This window comes from Larus michahellis, chromosome 1, assembly GCF_964199755.1.
Source record: "Larus michahellis chromosome 1, bLarMic1.1, whole genome shotgun sequence".
NCBI lineage: Eukaryota > Metazoa > Chordata > Aves > Charadriiformes > Laridae > Larus > Larus michahellis.
The window spans coordinates 19496851-19517299 of NC_133896.1; positions in this window are offsets into that span (position 1 = coordinate 19496851).

The following is a 20449-nucleotide window of genomic DNA, read 5'->3' on the forward strand; positions in this document are numbered from 1 at the left end:
ATAACCGTCCAACCTGGTTAGTGACTGATCATGTGATCATATGAAATACACCTGTAGATGGTGACAGTACTCGGTGTAGATTACTGATAGTTTCAGAACTTTTTGGTTTTAATTTTTGAAGATAATACATGGATGTTACATGAGGAAGCGCAAGACGGTTTTGTATTTACAGAAACTTGGAGAATTGTTGCAGCCTGATGGTGAAAAGGAAATCATTGACAATGAATAGATTTTTCCTCCCAGGCCCAGTGAATCCAATTGCATATGACTTTGCTAAGTGACGTAAATGAGTGATATCAGGGTTTATTTAATAAAATATGATTTATTTTTCAGAAACCTTTTCCTTTAAAGGAGAAATTAATTTGAAGTGCAACCAGATGCAATAGAGAGGAGAAGCAGAAAAAAAGAAGCTTACTAGGTCTTTTAGTGGACATTTAAAGAAAATAACATGTTTTGAACACCAACAGATGCCTGAAAACCTCCAGCTGCTGTTAACATTTTAACTCTTCTTAAGGAATGACTAAAACTTATGACAAAAACTACCAACCTTTTAGCTCCTAAGGTGCCTAATCTAACATCCAGTAAAGTCAATGAAAAGACACAATGGCTTCTGTTGCTCATGAACTTAACAAAATTAAACCATTCACTAAGGCATTAGCTTGTGGCAGGGACAGATTTCAGGGCTGGGTGAATCTTTTGGAGGATTTTGCCCTGGTAGTTTCACCTCTCGTCAGTCATAGTAGTTTCAAGTTAAGTTAAGCTGGAGCAGTGGTACACGGGCAATTGCCATTCCCTGCATTTGTAGCTATACTGAGGTGTATTTGAAAAGGGTGCATGTTTTAATGGACCACAGAGCATGAGCAAGTGCAGATGATCTAAGAACACAGAACTGACATAAGCCTTCTGAAACACTCCCACTGTAACCTGCAGTCTCATCCTGCCAGACAGCATCATTATAAGCACAGCTATATTTCATGCAGTTGCAGAGTGCTTTGTGACATTCCTGTTGTGTGGCTTTGTTTTGTGCTCTCTTTTACTAACCATCTCTCTCAGGTCCCATCCTGTCTCTGGAAAAATTATTACAAGTGTCAATATGGTGTGTATTTCAGAGTAAGTGATGCAGGTCCCTCGTGCCTGACACCAACTGGAAACCAAAGCATGTCACAAAAGGATTGAGCTCTGCAACTCTACATGTTACAAACAACATTGCTTTAAAAATGGCAAGTTGAAATTGCTGACAGGTTTGTGTCACTTAGAAGCAGGGAGGGCTTAATTATCGTCCAGCTAATCCCATAAAGAGACATAGTTGAATTTCATTAGTAGAGTATAATTTTGTACACTTCACAGTAGCTGCACAGCTTGCCTTAGTTACTCACTGGCTCCACAAAGTAGATTGCACAAACCTATCCCCTTACAATAAAAGGCAATGTCAATAGAAAAAGAGTGAAAAATGGGTTCAGGTGAAGAGATCTAATCAGGACCATACTGTCAATTCCTTTCAGTTGCTTTCCTTCAAAGGAATTTAGGCATTTCAAGTCATCTCTCTCTCCAGTATTCATTGCCCTTTTCAGAGCATCTGGAAAAATGAATTGACAGTTATGTCATGTTACATACTGTGTATTTGGAGGACAATTTTCAGATGGCGCTATGAACTGCAAAGGAAAGAACATTAGGGTGGGTGGAAGGTAATATGTACACAACATACATGCGGTCCTACAAACGCACACTTGTGTATATAAAGTTATGTGCTTGTGTGCATATGAGTTCTTTGTTATCTTTGGTACTAATCAGTATAGCTGAGGAAATATGTTTTGGCTAATATAAAAGTAGTTTAAATATGGACTTCTATGTGGAGTAAAAAACTTCATGAATTTATATTATTTTTAATGAATACCTTTCTGTTGGGAAAAGATGAAGAAAAATTGTGTGTTCTTAAGTACTGTAATAGTTTTATTCTATGTCTTTTGAAGGAACCTTTTATCACTTTCTGTTTTGGAATGGAATTAGAACTGAAAATTAAAAAAAAGTATTAAAATTTCTGAAAATGCAAAGCAAAAAATAAATATTTTGCTTGAAAAAATGTGTGTATTTGCAGATTATTTTTGTTTGCTGAAAGAACTAAAAATTATAACTAATTTCAAACTTCAATGATTTATCTCTAGGTTTTTCGGGTTTTACCTCTCAAGGGAAATAATATTAACTATAAGATGTATTAAACTACTGAAAGCTGAGGCAACCATAAGATTCAGCTAGCTGAAGTATTTAGTGTCAAGAAGCTTATAAAAATGAAAGTAGAGGCATTTGAATAACTTTTTAAAACTATTTGAAACTTAAAACAACTTAAAACTATTTGAAAGCCTCTCCTTTCCCAATAATTCCCATTTTCTACTCCTGTTAGCCCTTGTTTCATTGTCTGCTCCTCTTAGTAAATTTGTGTGGTAGCCAAAGAAGACATTGAAGCTGATTGTGAAAGAGGAAGAAAAAGGAACAGTTTAAAAGCAATAAAATGGTATGAGAAAAAAGAAACTGAAATGAAAAAAAAAATGTTTTGCAATGTAGTTCTACTCAGGGAATAATTCCAACAGAATTAATCAGCCACAGTACAACCGGGGCTTGGTTTATTGCTTGGTTTAAAAGAGCCTTTAGAGTCTCGAGTATGCAGTAAAAGGGACCCATTTTTCTTTCGGGAAAATCAACAGAGTTTGACGTTGACATTAGTGTGAGTAGGACTGGTCCAAAGGCCATGCACAGGGGAAAGCTACACTATCCTTTTTAGCACTTTTTAGTAAGCTCCAGTACACGCTCACATCGTTGTCAGTCCTAGATAAGCTTGGACACTGGAGTTGTGATAAGGCTTTTGAAGGGCAATGTCATGGCTGTTTTTCTCTCTAGCCTGAATGAGAAGGCTCCTTCCAGCACTTTGACCCTTAGCATTGTTTTTAATAGAATCATGATATGAAATGGTTGAAGTATGTCCACTGATTAATTTCTTGTTAATTTTTAGTGCAACAAATCTTTTTAAAATTCTATTTCACATTGTAGGCATTGGGATAACCTCTTGAGATGAGCAGTTACATATTCTTTTCATTTGTATCCCAAGGTCATTTGTCTTAATGAGAAACATATCAATGTCTCACCTACGCAGACCTAAGTGGTTATGTCTTTCTTTCCACAAAAGACCTGCAAAACTTTAAACTGTACAGCTACAGAAATTGAGATGATCTATAGAGTTCAATTCTAAAGCTATAAATCATGGTGGCAGAGACTGCTGGTCAATAAGCTCATGTGAACTTGTTTCCATTTCTAACCTGCATGTACGTACATCGTGTGTTCGACACAAGTTCTTCTTTGTCCTACATCAGGGACTTTTATCATTAACCTGGCACAGACACAGGACTGAAAAATAAAAGGTCACATGCTGTAGACTTTGCACCACAAAAGCTGAGCAAAAACCCCAATCAAATAGCAGTGAAGATCATTTCTAGTGGTATCAAGAAATGGGAAACATTAATAAGAAAAATGATGTGGGACTGCAGTGGTGATATAATATAGCCATTGTGACTTGAGTAAGACTTTTGAAATTTTGTAGACCCAAAATAAAGACAAAAGATCCCAATTTAAGGAAGTTACATTTGAAAACCTTGACCTGTGGGTATTTACTTTGCAGTAGTAATGTAATTAACATTTACAAGTCTAGATCCTAATGACTGAGATCAATGCTGTAGCTCACAGAAAATAGTTAGAATAAAACCACACTTAATTTGCCACTGTTACTTAAAGAAAAAGCTTCTTTTGTCTTTTTGTACATACTGATAAAGTTTATAAGGGATGGAAGACTCATCTACTTTGTACTTCTGACAGAGAAGGAAGGTTTGGGGTTTTTTTAAATAATATTTATAACACTTGCAAATGGTCAGTGTTTCCTAAAATCAATGAACATTTAAAACATGTCTACTGTGACTCCTTCAGCAGTTGATATGCCATTGAAGATAAGGCGCTGCTTTAGAACAGTAAGGATTCCAATAGATGATTTTGATATCAAGTACCAAAGGTGACATTTTATGAATTGAACATATTTTTATTAATTGAACAATTGCTATTTTATTTGGGTCGCAATTATATTTTATGAAATACATGAACACTCAATGACTCCTTCTTACTGTACATGACAGCATGTCTGACATTGCATTCTAAACTCAAATAAAGAGGTATATGTCTGCTTTGGCTATGACATAAAAATGATAGCAGCCTTTAAACTAAACTGAAAGGGGATAAGGAGGGGAACTTAAAACCCAAGAGGATTTCCCTCCTTACAAGTGCTCCTTGGTTGCTTTCTGATGGAAGGCTGCATATTAAATTGATGATGTATCTAAGCTTTTTCTTGCTGCAATTCAAACAATAAATGGCATTTTTAAAAAGAATTAATTCCAAGGGTCACACATGATTCTCCTTGAAATGCCCACTACTTCATACTAAATACATCCAATTTCCTTCTGAATTATTATATTCATAGACCTATAGATGCACATCAGTTACAACAATTTCTCATTCATCTTTTTTTTTTTTTCAATCTTCCCTGTCATGAAAGTCAGAAGGAAAGTCATAAAATCCATCTTGCCTTTTAACTACTTCTGTAAGCTTTTACATGCCTAAAATGTAGAAGTTGATGAGTGCTTTTTCTTCACATTTGAATGCAGGCTCAAGAATGTGCAGGTAACTCTGTAAATATGTATCTTCTCTCTCCATGATCTCACACACTGGGCACAACAGGGATTCTCGTTGCAAAACAGCAAGGACCAAATGGTGTTGAAAATGCTCTCATCTAATTCTACCACTTTCATCCACTTAGCAATGTAGTGCCAGTGCTCAGACTCAGCAGTTCAGCATCCTGCAGGCCCTCAGGGAAAAATTCTTACGAAGTTACCAGTGGCTGGATGGTAAATTATTTGAAATCACCAGGGTCCTATTAATCTAAAATGGCTTCAAAAGAAGAATGATGGAGTTCTACGCCTGGACTTTCCTTTTTTCCCCCATGGAGACAGCCATCTAATAAAGGTAAATTATTATTGTGAAGTACTAAAAAAAAAAGAATTTGTCAAATACCCTTATAAAATTTTGTTTATAAGACTGTTTTCAGATGTTGGTCATCATTCTGTTGCAAAAAGGCCTGCTGTGGCAATTATCATTTAAAATATCTGAGGGGCTGCCTGTTGGTCTCTTTGTGCCAGAGGTATTTTTCATTTATCAAGGACATACTGAGGGCTCAATTTACAAGGTGGAGAAAAAGCCATTTATAGAATAGTACATTCTTGCTGTTACTAAATAGCAGGCCCATTAATATCTCTTGCTGGTTTTCAGCTCTGAGATTGTTTGCCCCATGATGTATCACAAAGTATCTTTAAACTGAAAGTACCAACAGAAAACTGAAAGACTTGAAATGAGAAATGCAGAAAACTTTTTACACTATTTCCTCTTAATCTGGACACTGTTGATGACTTAGCTCCCTAATGAGAAATTGTTTCCTCTGGTGGGGAAAAAAAAAAAATCTGTTAAAGAGTAGATAGAAAGTATCTAGTTTTATTAAATTGCTTTGTACGCACCTCAAATAAAATTCTGAAATAATCTGTTTAACAATGCCACCTGAATTGTGAAAAGTGACAAGTATTGCTCTAATCTTTATTTTGTGTCCTATACAACCACATGTATCTGTAATATTAAAGGAATACAATATCAAACCAGAAATTACCTCTAAAATTTGGGTAGCATTTTAATTTATTTTTGAGAATTATAAATGACTTTATGAAAAGAAAACCATTTGTAATCTCGTCCTAAGTTCTTAAGAAATCTTCTCCTTAGTAGTTTCTCAATGGTGGCATTGAAAATATTACAGGTAAAGTCAATGAAAACTAGAGCTCATGATACAATGGTCTCAAATTAATACATACAAAGCTTCTTTTTTTCATGTTTTTCTTCTTTTCTCTTTTTTTTCTCCTTACAGTCTGGTGTGGTTTTTTTTCCTGACTTTAAGTTTTTTATCTTTTCTATCTTTCTGTCTTGTTTTTTCTATCTGCCTATTACTACCAAAGATAATATACAGAATACGAACTTCATTTCAGTGGTGCAGCTGTTTGGATATTTCATACAAGTTTTCCACTTAGGTATTTCAGGACCTTGTTCAATGAGGGACTTATGCAGTCTTGTATCCCATAGAAGTCATAGAATCAGAATCATAGAATGTGTTGGGTTGGAAGGCACCTTTAAAGGTCATCTAGTTCAACCCCCCTGCAGTAGCAGGGACATCTTTAACTAGGTCAGATTGCTCAGAGCCTCATCAAGCCTGGCCTTGAATGTCTCCAGGGATGGGGCCTCCACCACCTCTCTGGGCAACCTGTTCCAGTGTCTCACCACCCTCATTGTAAAGAACTTCTTCCTAAAGTCTAATCTAAACCTACCCTGCTCTAGTTTAAAACTATTGCCACTTATCCTATTGCTACATTCGCTTGCAAACAGCCCCTCCCCAGCTTTCTTGTAGGCCCCCTTCAGGTACTGGAAGGCCACTATAAGGTCTCCCCAGAGCCTTCTCTTCTCCGGGCTGAACAACCCCAACTCTCTCAGCCTGTCCTCATAGCATAGGTGCTCCTTACCTCTCAATGGTCCTCGTGGCCCTCCTCTGGACCCGCTCCAACACGTCCGTGTCCTTCTTGTGCTGAGGGCTACAGAGCTGGACACAGTTCTCCAGGTGGGGTCTCATGAGAGCAGAGTAGAGGGGGAGAATCATCTCTCTTAATCTGTTGGCCACGGTTCTTTTGATGCAACCCAGGACGCAATTGGCCTTCTGTGATTGGCTTGGCTGTGAGTGCATATTGTTGGCTCATGTCCAGCTTTTCATCCATCACTACCCCCAAGTTCCTTTTCCACAAGGCTGCTTCTATCATGTCATCCCCCAGCCTGTATTGATAATGAGTAAAGCTCTAAATGGAATGAACCCAAATTGTTGAAAGTGATGAACATTCTTTGAAGGGCCTATGACTTGGGCTATAAACCCCCTGCTTCTATTCCCACTGAAATTAGCAGAGTAAAGAATTGCTGATTTCAAGCACAGACTAGACAGGGACAGAGTTAGAGTTGTACGCAGGAAACCAAAGATGAGTGTTAGATTCTTAGGATTCTTGTAGGGGCTGAATTAGGTGCCTCACATTGGGTTTAACTCTCATCGTGTGTCCTGAGCTCACTCACCTGTTGTGTGGTGTTAAATTGTGTTGGCAATCTGTGTAAGATCTAACACCCAGAGGCCTCTGCTAAGTGTAAATCTTCTTGCAAGAAGGAGTTACAGGTCTGCCTTTGACATGCAGCTGCAGGAGACACTTTTGCATTAGCCCTGTGGTTAGTAAATTCACACAGCCATGTCAGGGGATCTGGTTTATCTAGCCTATATTCTGTGAGAGTTCCCTATTTATCAGACCAAAGCTAGCGCATGCAAATCCTCTCATCCCTTGACACAGGGCTTTACAGGCCCAGGGAATGATTAAAGAAGAAATATAGTCTTCTGACTTGATAGCTTTGTGGTTAGGGCAGTCAGTAGCTGAGAAATAATCAAGGTTCTAGGCTTTACTGTCAATTTTCTCTGAAATCCAATTAGCGTTTACTGTAAGACATAAACCGAACTAGAACTGAGATTTCCTTCATCTCCTTGTTGAACCCAGCTTCAGTCCTGCTTGACTCCTTTTGGGTTTTTTTTGACTGCTCTGTTCAGTTTCTTGAATTTCTCATGCTTTGTTCATTAATTTGTGGCTCTGTGCTCACATTAGTGTAACCTCTGGGGCTTCACACATGATACTATTATTTGTATTTCCATAGAGCGTGGGATTTGCACTAAGAATAGGACCTCTTCTTATACAAGACTCAATAGAGTCACATGCTACATTGTGTTATCCAGAAATTACAAAATGCATTTGTGTTATTTCTATTTGCTACTTCACAACATATGCAACTACAATCAGGCTATTGGAAATAATGTTAAGTGTTGTTGTGGATTGAATTCATTATTATAAAGTAAGCATTTGCACTGGCAAAAAGCCAGATAAGAGACTGATAACAGGGTTTGGCATACAGAACAGAGTAACAATAATTTGCATGTCAGTAATTGAAAATATATATTTATGCATGCCATTTACCTTATCAAATATGTCACTGATGAATATGTAAAAGAAAGTGCTTTAAACTCTCTTCTACAATATTTTTTAGAAATATAACATTTGTTTTATTAACTAAAGCCCTATATAATTTTCTGCATAGAAATATAATTACATTTTTTCTTGTCTTTAAAAAAAAATAATAAATTATTCATATTCCTTCCTAGCACTCCTTGTGGTTTTTCCAAATTCAGACTTCTGTCTAGTGGCTTCATTTGGTTTGATTTTTATCTGTTCAGTGCTCTAGAACCAGGTAACCTGTAAAGCAAGACGTTAAAATGTCAAGTAATTTAATTTCTTTTCTATGACACATGCCTAGGTTGCATATAAATGTGCAGTCACTAATTATTATTATTATTTTAATAAAGTCCAGTGTCTTTTTGCTTTTCTTTAAGGAATCAGTATCTTGTGATTTAGAAGCTAAGAGTATAATAGGGTCTATACATAGTCTGATCTAGGTATTATAGACACTTCCTGTTTTTTTCATAATTTTGTCTGATATTTGAATGTTTTTTATAAGAATAACTTTAAAATTTTGGTATTTTTGAAACCCAAGACTCAAAGTAAAAAGGCATTTTAAATTTACAAACCTTATGGGGGGGGAACCTAAAGAAAAAACATTACTTGAGCTGAATATTAATAATTGTTCTTTGGAGATATATTCAGCTGCAGAATATCAGTCAAATTGGGAATATCCTCCCTAGTCAGGTCACTACAAAAAAACTTGGAGAGAGAACAAAAAACTGGAAGCACTGAGTCCTCACAGCTGTAAAGAGAACAGTGTTATATAACGAAAAAATCAGATCTTCTGTTTTTCAACTAATGCATCTATGGTGAATGGATATAGCTAGCCTTAACCTCTGTATATCTCCATTCTGCATCTGTAAAATGGAAATAATACACGTTCATCTTACAAGACAGTAATGAAATAAAGTCACTGAGAATCAAAGAGAACTTATCTTGATAAATGGCCAAGAAAATGCCATAGCAAGGTTAAGAATTCTCCCTTCAAAGTGGGTTTTTAATGTAGAGCTGTAAATTCAGTTGAGACAGGGAGGGGCATTGAATAACATACACATAACAAAGTACTGCATACTCACTGATATACTGAACGCTAACCACTCTATACACTGACTGCAGCATCAAATGTTATAGAAAGCAATATGTAATCTTTAAGTTACAGGTTGTTTCATAATTCATAACACAATTGTGAAAAATAATTTTTACAATTCATTTTTCTTTTAATGAAATTTTTATGTTAAAAATGATGGGTTTAGATAAACAAACTCATGAAAGGAAGGAAGCAACAACAGGGCAGATACTTTCTTAAAACCTGTGAAATTTACCTTTATTTGTCTTTCCTTCCCATGATATGTAAAAACAGAAGTCTAACTTTTGTCTAAGCATCTCTCTAGTAAACTGACTTGAATGTCCTTATGTTGTTCCACAAAGTCTCCTTAAAAAGACAAATATTTCATTATTATCCAGCTCAACTCTAGTACATTAATATAATAGATAAGTAATAAATGGAAATATCCTAATTAAATTAAAGCATATATAAAGCTTCTGTGGCTGTTGTTTCACTCAGGAGATTCCAATGGCAATAGTTCCTAAAGAAGGACTTTTGAGAAGATGCACCTACTTGCAAAAATAAGAGGATAAGAAGTGGACTTTTGCAAGCAGAGGGAGAGAAAGAACAGGTAAATTAATTATGTCTATTCATATTTCTCATTCCCACGTTCCATTTAAACCACATACTAAAAAACAAACCACCCCACTCAAAAGACAAGTTTCCAGGCTTTTTTTCTGATCAGAGTGCTTTAGGTTAAAACTATTACAATAGTTATGCAAACCTAGGATAAAAACTGTGGGCTGAATTCGTGCTAAAGCAGGTCTATGCAAGTCCCTTGTGATAAACTAAGCTCAGTGTTGTGTTAAGCTTCGTAACTGAAGATCCTACAGCACACAGGAGTAACCTCCTGTGGGTATGTGTCAGAGAAGTACATTTAAGCCTTGTTGTTATGATCACTATGGAATATTCACCAAGAGACCTTTGGCTTAGGAAGACTATTAATGGAGAAAGACCGCTCAGAACAAGTTACAGGCTCACACTCCAAGTAGTCCCTTAGAGAATCCTCTTTTTCTCTACTGAATACAGAGGGAACCTAGGGAGATGGGACTGTAAGGTAAAGTAATGCTCAGTGAATATTGTTTCACCTTTTGTTTTGCAACAAGGCATTTTGCCATGGGTTCTATTATTTGTTCTCAAGCTGCAAGTAATTCCCGACGTATAGCATACCAAAGGTCCTTGGTAAAAAAGGAGAAAGTCCCAAAAGTCCTCGGTGTCCCCCTTCTCCATGTCCCACATCTGTTCCAGCTAATGCATCTAATGAAGATGGAAGGATAGGAGAAAATTAACGTCAAAGGCTTGGTCTGGATCTCGGTTAACCTGTTGTGGGCATTGACTCACAAGACACAACTGCTGCTTCTCCTCAGAGGCAAGTCTATATCTTCTTCAAAAGCAACAGGGTGAGCCTAGTTAGCATAAGGCTGCTATGCTAACCTTGAGCCAGCTCCCCAGGCATTGCTACATAGAGGCTAAAAGCAGTGGAGAGAATTCATGGGCTTCTGAGAGCTGCAAGAGCGTAAAGGTAAATGAAGAAAGCCATCCAAACTGCTTACAGATGAAAAGAGCAGAGCCTGGTTTGAAAGCCTGAGAACAGCTGTACCTAGGCTGTATAGAAATCATAAGAAATTAATAATTCCTGCCCAAAGAACACGTATTGGATAAAGGGCAACCGTGCACACAGATGCAACAACCTGCTTCTAATTAGGTTTTTACACCAGCTGGGAACACACCGATCTAGGATTGAATAAAGATTTCTTTGCAAGGAGGGGAGGAACACACAGTTTTGTTCAGAGTATTCAATATTCCTTTCACATTTTGCATGTTTCCTTCCTTTGCTTATTTCCTCTGTCCTGAATGAGAAAATGTGTTGAACAGCTGCCTGCAGTTCAGAGATGGAAACATAAATAAAGGCATAGAACAAAAATGAAATAACCCCATGCCCTTCTCTGTTGTAGGATCAAAGGTCAATGTTTCTGTTTTTCAGCACATTCAGAGTACTATGTATATGGTTTATTTCCTAAAATGTAATTCAAAACAGCCTATGATCCTGGGACTTGCTATTTAAATTATCAGGGAATACCTGGCACTCTTCCCTTGTCTGTTTTGAAATTTGTAGTCTGATCAATATCCAGAAAATTGAAATCCCTTCATATCAATATTATAACTATTTACAAGGTTCCCTTAGCTGCCTCAACAGTTTCTGATCTCTCTTATTCTACCCTAGAGCTCTATAATAAGCTGCCTGTGAACACTGCTTTCCAAATTTAACTTTTCCCGCACTACAAACTGACATCACTGTAGTTATCAAACTACATTTGTAATATCGTCTCTTCAGATACAGTGTTCTCCATTTCTTATATTATTGTGCTCACACTTATCATGTTAAGGCTCACCTTTCCATATATCAAGGACTGAGATATTCCTGTCAACTTCACAATTTATCTTAGACTTTATTGTAACAATAGGTCACAAATAAATTTGATTTCGTGTACTTTCAATGGAAGTATTTATTTGTTTACTTGTTTGTTTATTTATTAATATTAGATTATCTCCAAATACGCTACTGTTTTCCTAGTACACGGTATTTGTCAGAAGCAGTCCACATGCTGCTTCCCCCGAGATCTCCAGGTTCTTTCTATATTTCTATGATTTGGTGAAGTGTCTTCTCTAGCTTCTAACAATGTAGCTGGAATCACTTTCAGATAATATGGAACTTATGCTGGTTGGTTATAAATGTGAGTATCTTCATGTAGAAAGATCATTATTTTGTTTCCGTGTCTTCATAAGAAGAAAACAACCAGGTCTTCTTTTTGAGTGAGAATTGTTTTAATTAATGAGACTGTGTTCCCTAAAATGTTAAGTAATTTAGGTCTATTCAGGAATCGCTGCTGCTAACTTTGTGTGCTGGGTATTTCTTGAGCTTGTGATCCACAATTCATTGAAATATTTGGGTTCCACAGGATATTCATCTAGAAATTATTGCTAATATATCACACTATTATAAACAGTGACTTTTAATGTTATTAAATTGAATTAGTTTCTCATTACCTAAACAGAAAGACAAGGCGACACTGAAATTCACTATTTGTAATTCTGCATTGTCCCCTGTTATGTTGTTAGCAAATGTATGCTTTCAGAAACAAACTTCATACAGGCTAAATAAAAACACACAATGTCTTCTAATATCTCAGTGCATTATACAGGCAGGTGTATAGATGCAGGACAACATCACTTGGTATTAAACTGACTATGTGAATATGTTGCCAGATTTGGAATTTAGGGATCTTTTAATTTTGATCCGACTATATTGGTATATTTTTTTTAATTACTCTCTGATGCCTGTGTAATTATTGTTTTGTATACCAGCAAAACTGAGATATCAGCCTATCCCTTCATAAACAGAAGGCCTTTTGTCTCTTGGCAACTGATATAAAAAGGATATCACAACAAGGGAAATAAGGAACACTTAGTTGAATAAGAGTAGCAAAATGTGATAATTGTTTATCTTCAGTGTGTTTGGTTTTTGTTGAGCTAGTCCATAATGTAAATTAAGATAATTCGAATGTTTAAAAATATGATCATAATGTAGTTTTATGTTAAATTATTTTTTGCTTCTAAAACTCACAGTAATTTGTAAACCAGCTTCAGCATGAAAAACGTGGATATTTTCAAAATGGATTGTGCAATATGATGAAGGAGATCACCGCGCTCAACACTGGAATGCATCTTACATCCAAAGTGTTGATCTGTTTTCTATGCACAGCAATCTTGCATAGTTCAGGAACGAAATGAGGGATAACACTTATCCCTTTTGAGTAATATTCATTAGTATCATCAGTTCACCTACTATTTGTTTAACTCATTCACCAACATTACACATAATATTTAAGATTGAAAATTTCTCACAATATTTATTCTACTTCAGCTGAGAGCACATCACTGGAGCCTCGCTGCGCCGTTTGACATATTATTGCGGAAGAGCACCTGCAGTCCCCGAACCTCTGGTTGCTCCTTAAAGTTTTTTCAACTAAACATTGACCTAGGCAAACCCTTCTTAGCTTGTGATATATAAAAGCAAAAACCCAAATGCTATGAGTGCAAATCAGCAAATCATAACATGCTACACAGAACTGTGTAAAACTAGCTCTTCACTCCATGTGAAAGAAACCCCTGCAAAGCCATTAAGGGAAATGACGGGGTGATCCTTCTATCCTGGATTAAAGGGTAAACAAAGACAGTCAAGTTCATTCACAGGTACACATTTGCATCTGTGATGCCGTGTGTATATTCTGTTGCCCTGCATGTCTTAGCTACCTGCCTTCTTAACCTTGCATTTCAGTGGTCGATGTGTGCTGGAAAGACAGCCCTTCTTGGCAAAAAAAAAAATATTAATTTGCACTAAATCCTCAGGCACAGAGGGTGTATGAGAGCAGACTTGAGGAAAACAGAGAGGCTATTACCTAACTATGACTTTAATTAATCTTTCCCTTCCAAGATTTTTCATTCTCATGTGGTGCATGCAGAATTTTTTCATCGAACTGGGAAAACAGAACTAAACAACTTTGTTCTTTAGCAGCTTGTTGCCTTGTGACTATGTTCTGTTACACTCAAAATCTTGTAAGCAAAAAGAAACAAAATATACATTCCGCTATGTATTTATTGTTAATCCAATTAACTGTTTAACAATCCAATAGTCTAAATAAATAATACCAAGAGGTCTGTAATAGTACTCTTAAAATCATTGTATGTGAACCGGACAGGATCAGCCACTTTTATCTGATCTCATTCTCACTCTTCCAGTGGCCCTTTGGGATCTGTGGTCAGCACTTCAGTTCACCTCATGAGCTGCAGGGTGGAAAGGTTTTAATGAATTTGGAACATCACAAAGTCTTCACCAGGAGGAACAGGTTATTTATGAAGTGCATGGGAGATTTGTGTGCGGAGTGGGGTATGCTTTTCCTCCTCAGTTTGACAGACTTGGATTTATTTTTAGATGTTTCCTTACTTTAGGCTGCTGCCTTCTGGCTGCTCCCGGCTGAGGGATCAGTGCGACCCCCACAGTTTCCCTGTGTTCAGACATGGGGACGCCCTGGGTTTGACAGACCCTTCCCACAGAGGCGCTGGCGAGCTCAAGCTCAGCCGGGGGACACAACTGGCACTTGGCCCCAAGGCAGACGCTGAAACCAGCTCAGCCCAGCCCTGGCCAAGGTGAGCCCAGCCCAGCCCTGGGACCTGTGCTCTCACCTCAGGGCAGAGCCTAAAGCCTTTTACTAGAAATGGCAAAAAATCCTATTTACTGGGCTACAGTTCTGGCCACAGACACAACAGTATTTTATTTTATTTTTTTCTCATCCATCTATTGTTATAGCAAATATGTTCAAAGTCATATTTCACACTTGTGCAAAACGACCTGTTATAAAAAACCCCTGCATTGACAAGATAGTTTGTATCCAAATATATCTTAATGAAGAGTTTCCTGGAACAGATGAACACATACTACTAAGCTGTTCATGTGGACTTTATTTAGTAAATTAACTGGTGATCTGTTAGCTACCCTTCTAATTAGTGAAAGAACCACATTCCCTGAAATTAATTGCATCCAGGTTTGCTAAAGCGCATTAGAAACTTTTTTTTTCTAAAAGTAGTAAGTACATTGTGTACTCATACATATATAAATGGTAAAAGCATTTTTGTAACCATTTTCTTACACATTACTGAATAACATGAATCTAAAACTCTGATTTATTGCATAGACTTATCTCTGCTTTTATCTGAATGCATAGCATTTATTTTTAATGCTAATGCATCCTCTCTGGAAATATCACTAGTCTGTAATGACATCTTTCTTTTGGTTTAAAGATGGGCATGCTTGCATGAACTCAGAAGAAAAATTTCTATTTGTTTGCATTATTGCTGTTGTGTATTAACATGATGAAAGATGAAAATGTACAAAATGCTTTATAAAACTTTAACATGATGCATTCATAAATTAAGCTGCAAAAAACGTGATTTGTCTCATTGAGACCAAAAATGTATGGTTACAGGAAAGTGAAGTCCAACTGGGAGAATTCACAGACAACAAGAAATAAAGAAAAGCTATATGATTATTCTGAACTCTTCTTGCTCACTTATTTTTGATAGTTGGGTTTTGGTTTGGTTTGGTTATTTTCCTGGTTAAAATTGCTCAAAACATAAGCTTTTGTATAGAGTATAGTAGTATGGAAGTATGGAGAATTTTTTAATTTTGATATTTCACAGTTGATTAAGAAACACCAAGTACTGCTAAACTGAAATGTCACAAAGGAGGGAAATGATTGGTTGAAATCAAAGGTGAAGGATACCCAAGTAGTAAGAAGAGATTCAAAGTGTCTCTTTTTTTTTTTTCCTGTTGTGATTTTTGACACGAAGTTCATGGCAGATTACTTTGATTTGGAAGAGGAAGTATATTGAATGTAATGACAACCTGTGATACTTCTGTAGACCATACAAAGACTGTTACGAGTTTTTGCAAACTTTAATAAATTTCTGTAATATGCCATATTAGTATAACACAATTTACACTGTATGGTTGACACATCTGAAAATAAATTAGAGATGACCTTTCATGTGGGCAAGCTTTATGCAACTGTTAGAAAACTGAATGAGCTGGTCACTTAGCTTGATTATCTTTCTAGACTTCTAAACTTTGTGTAGGATTTTCAAAAGTGTTTATCATTGGTGAAGTTTGCCATCATTACAATCAACAAGACAGGACAGGAGGTAGAAGAAATAGTGGCTCAGGTATGTAATGTGGCTTAGGTATATAAAATAGTTAAAATAACTAATAATAAAGGGTTAAAATTAGGTGGGATGAGACTTTCTCTTAGGGAACACATTTCTTCAAAAGCACCTGATCTCACAAATTGATTCTGGTGTTCCAGTGTGTACAAACACAATTGTGATTTTGCCTACAGCTCTACCATAAAATAAAGTTGCTACCTTGAATTTAAATATGGCTTTCTTCAAAAGCTGCATTGCAAGACAGAATTTGTCCCTAGAGTCCCTAATTACTCATAAATACGAGTTTGTTGTGAAAATTCCTTGTCTGCTGTTTGAGTTATTTGTATTTTAATAGGATGTTTCTGAAAAGCTAATTGTTTGAAACTGTAAAGAAAGAGGTATGGGTAGCTAAAGAAGGGTAATTTTTTCTTCAATATGGGTACGCTGAAAAACATCCAGATGCACCACTAACAAAACTATGAGACAGTATTTAGAAACCAAAGGATAAAGGAATACGCAGTGTGAAACATCATTATGTTATCCCTAGTTCCATTATTAAAAACCATAATTTTGAGTCATATATGTTAGGAGTTACTGCTGTGTATCCCTAACAAATACCTCCAGCAATGTACTGACAAAAAATTCTAGCCCATACATAATGGAAATAGTCTTTTTCTTGTATGTCTTCCAGACTGAAGAGGAAAGCAACTGTAGTAAGAATAAATACTCCTGACTCATCGAAAACGCAGTGTTTGAAATCTGCAGCACTGTTTGCTCTTATTATTCCATAGGAATATATAAAAAATAATTGTGCACCTTGCTGTACATATCAGCCAAAATCAGGATAATACAGTGACTCACTGCAACACACTTCTTGCCTTACAAACTCAGTTAAGTGATATGCATATGACCAATGATTTGCATATGACCAGTACTGATGTTGATATTTAATGAAGGGTAATCCTAGTTGCCAGGACAGTTATCACCTGGAAACAAAAAAACCAAACAAACCCCAAAATCAACACATCAACCAAAAAAATTCTTAAAATTATATGCCATTGATTTTTCTTTGTATCAAGCTGCCCAAGTTAATAGGATCATATATATATATACTAGTAAGAGCAAATACATCACATGTAGAAGGTAATTTTGTCTTGTCTCTTCTAGAATCCAGAAATGAAATCTTGTTTCTGTTCCTTGTTCAACAAAGCATTTAAGACTGTGTTTCAGTTTAGAATTCTGTAGGGTTACTGACTTCAAAGAAATGGATGTCTAAGCCTCTAGTTAAGCATGTGCTTAAATTCTTGGCTAGATTACACCCAGAATTTTCAGCAATTTACTGGATTAAAACTTTGAAAATTGAGATACTAACACATAGCTTTTATGAGAAAAGGAAGTAGAAGCAAGAAATTCCTTCACATTTTTTGTGTGCTTTCTTTTCCTAACTTTTTTTCTGTCAGTTCTGTGTTAAATCTCTCTTATTCAGCTCTTAAAATATAGTGCAGGCTGACTATTATCTTATGAAGATGAGCATTAAGAAGGAATATTAGAGTAGGATGAAAGGATGATGAAATTTCTGTAGTGAAAATGAATAAAGACAAACTATAGGCAATAGTAAAAGAACACTAATAACCATCACTGGGAAACGAGGCGTTCTATATTAATGAAGTCCTTTTCTTTTTACTTTGAAATACCATTTTCTCAGCATTAGTATCAATAATAATGCTTCTCTTCACTGCCCGGGAATGCACACAGAACTTTTACAAGGATAATCACACGATTTTATGAAGATGCCTTGCTGCTCCATTGCTTCAGTATTAAACTCAGTGGACCTTTTTTTAAGATGCATAACCCTAGCAGATGGGACAGAGAGGGAAGATTAAAAAAATGTAAAGAATACATATTCATCTAGAGAAAATAAGTTCCCTGTGTTATTTAAAGTAAAATAAAAAGGGAAAATTACATTTAAATACACATTTCTTGAATTTTTGACATCTTCCTCTCTCCTTTTGAGTGAATGGATTGTGTTATTCACATTTTGCTTCTGGAAATGTTTGCTTTCAAACCAATCGCAACAAAGAGGGTTTCAGGAGACTGAAGCTATGTTGGAATAAGTAGATGGTTTATCACTTTTAGCATTTGCTTTTGGGACAGTTCTGGATCACAAAGGATGCTGCATTGTTCTCATAAATTTGGATTTCCTAAGTATCAGAGGGACTGGCTATATGGGCTTGCTATGCAAAGTCAGAATTATTGAGAAAAATTGTTTTAAATAATGTGTATAGGTAGTTACCTGGCATCTTCCTAACCTGGCAGATGCTAGGAAAAATGTCACATACTGAGAAAAGTAACAAACAGCCATTATAGCTGCAGAGTTTTAGTCCCATCAGCAAGGCTTCTCAGACTCCCTCTGAGATGTATAGATAACACAGAGAACTTTTTTTTTTTCCTCTCAGATTCTGTACCTTGTTATACTGCTTGGGTCCTATGGACTGTGCTGAACAGTTCTGAAGTCTTCCAGCTAAGCCTTGAGATCTCAGTGCCCACAATCCCAAGTGAAAGTGAATAAAGACCTCCACGTTTGGCCTGTGATGATGAAGTGTTAAGTGGTTAATTATCAATGGAATTAACATTTTTATGTCACAGACTATCTAGTCTTTCATTTGAGAATGCTTCTCTGGATGAATACTTGGAAGTGGCATGGCACACAATTTTTTCCCCTTCTTGACCCACTTGCTCTTGCAAGTGTCATGTTTAGAATGACAGGAAAAAGTACTTTCTCTCTAGAGCTTTCACTTAATTTCTTATATTATTCTCTATTTACAGTTTCATAAAATAAAATAGACCACCAGCTTAAGATATTCATACAAATTCTGTATCAAACTAGAACTACACTAGGCAAAAACACATGCCACACCCTCCACTGAGGTAGACCTTTTAACAGGAATTTCTTATAGCAGCTGTGATTGCGTTTCCCTTCCTTCATTATTATGAGATTAGTGAATTTGCAGCACTGTATTGCTTGGTAAAAGTGACAGCCTCCCTCGTACACAAATAATCAAACACATCCCTGGCCTTCATTCCAGGTGGCTTTTCGTGATTATGTAGCAGAGTATATGCTATTCTTAAGAATCACAAGAGATGCTCAGTTCTAACTCAAGTCACAATGCTAGAGAGCCTCAGAAAATGCTAATGCGTTTCAGAGACTATGCTTTCTGGCTATGGTCCCTGAACATGGTGACAGCTATTGTGCTGATGCTTCCCATTCTCAAAAGTCTGTCAAACCCAATTAAAAACTGCATTCTGGTAATCCCTGTCCCTTGCAGTAGCAGCTTGCTGTGAAGATATTTAGCATACTTTCTAACGGCTACAAATAATCCGTGTTTATTTTCTGTTCCCCTCCCCATATGTAGACATGTGTGTACTTTTGTTTAAAGTACCTTTATGCTGAAATTAGCTGAAAGAAAAGATTGTGCCACCACTCTTTACAGTGATACACAAATGTCCTAGAACAAAGACAACTGCCTGCTTACTCTGGCATCTGTGTCAATATTCCATTATGCATCTTATTTTTTTAAGGTAAAGTTGTTATTTTTTTTCCCTATTTCCCTATTTTCCCTTGCTGATTACCTGGTTTTTAAATGATTTCAGGAAACATATCAGGTTGTATGAGGCTTTCTAAAATGAGACATCTAATTTAGGCATCTATGTTATGTTGTTCTTTTTCCGTTTTTTCCAATATTCAAAAATTGGCTCCTCTGCGGGGTGATTTGGAACACCACAGGTAAATGCTTGCTCTATATTGCCTTCTGGAGGAGTCTCTCTCTCTCCATCGACCGCAGAAGGAGACTGGGAAGATTCATCAATCATACTGAGCCTCAGATTAGTTACCCTTTTCAATGTGATCGCTGTCTCAATTTTGCTGAAATCAGTAGAATTTTGTAATCTCAGACTACAAGGAAGCCTTAAAACTTCATTAAGGAAATATGTTGAGTTCTCTGTACTTCAAATTCTTAGGCGAGAAACAGAATTTTGTGTTTATTTTAATAAAATCTGTGAAATATAGGATCCTAAGGATCTTTTTGAAATGGGGACTTGCATACCTGCCAGATGAAATTTCTGATCTTCATTTGTCTCATTTGTTAATGTATTTCCAGTTTGATTGTTTAAAATACCTTTTTGCTGAAATTAGCTAATAGAAAAGATTGTACCACCACTCTTTACAGGGACTAATATGAACTTCTCTGACTTCTTTGGCTTCTGTTACAAGTCTAGTGTGTAGAATTACTTCTAAAATTAATAAATATTGTATATACAGAGCAGCCAAAGAGAAAAATACCTGATTTCTCCAGTTTTGCTTTATTATTAC